Source organism: Pseudorca crassidens, chromosome 2 (genome assembly GCF_039906515.1).
Source record: "Pseudorca crassidens isolate mPseCra1 chromosome 2, mPseCra1.hap1, whole genome shotgun sequence".
Lineage (NCBI taxonomy): Eukaryota > Metazoa > Chordata > Mammalia > Artiodactyla > Delphinidae > Pseudorca > Pseudorca crassidens.
The window spans coordinates 28,321,043-28,321,478 of record NC_090297.1 but is presented as its reverse complement, the minus strand read 5'-3'; the positions used below and the strand labels follow the sequence as shown (position 1 = coordinate 28,321,478).

General features: G+C 70.4%; 1 protein-coding gene across 5 annotated transcripts in view; it reads left to right on the top strand.

The window, feature by feature from the left end:
• KIAA0319L (KIAA0319 like) overlaps positions 1 to 436 on the top strand; it is a 109,471-nt gene that overhangs the window by 177 nt on the left and 108,858 nt on the right. The window contains exon 1 of one of the 5 annotated variants that reach the window (XM_067725450.1): positions 63 to 283. The exons of 2 other annotated variants lie outside the window; for them this stretch is intronic. The gene's annotated coding sequence lies outside the window, so the exon portion shown is untranslated. Of the gene's footprint in view, positions 1 to 62; positions 284 to 436 lie in introns of those variants that run through there. 2 more of the 5 variants (XM_067725452.1, XM_067725454.1) reach the window with 2 other exon arrangements.

The following is a 436-nucleotide window of genomic DNA, read 5'->3' as shown; positions in this document are numbered from 1 at the left end:
GGCTGGAATTGAGCTTCCGGGGGGACAGGAGGGCTTGTTTAGCATCAAGAGTGTGTTTCCGGGTTGAGTCCGGGAGGTGGGAGGGGGCGGCGTTTCCGGCCGCCGTCGCTGTCCAGGGAGGCTGAGGCCAGAGTGAGCTGTGCGGGTGGGGAGCCCGCATTGCCTTCTTCCTTTTCCTCCTCCCCCGGGTGAGGGGAGCGAAGGTTGGGGCCCCGACCCCATGGACCTGGAGGAGGCGGAGGCCGCCGAGAGCTGGGGCCCCGCTTTGTGGCCTTGAGCCCCGGTAGGTGGCCGGGGGCGGCTGGCTGCCGGGCCGAGTACCACGAGCTCAGGGGAGGGGCAAGCGGGACGGGCTGTTTCTGGGGGTGCGCTGGCCGGGTGTTGGGACCCGGAGGTGGCGCTCCTGGCCCGGCTAGGGCAGCCAGCTGCTTCTGGC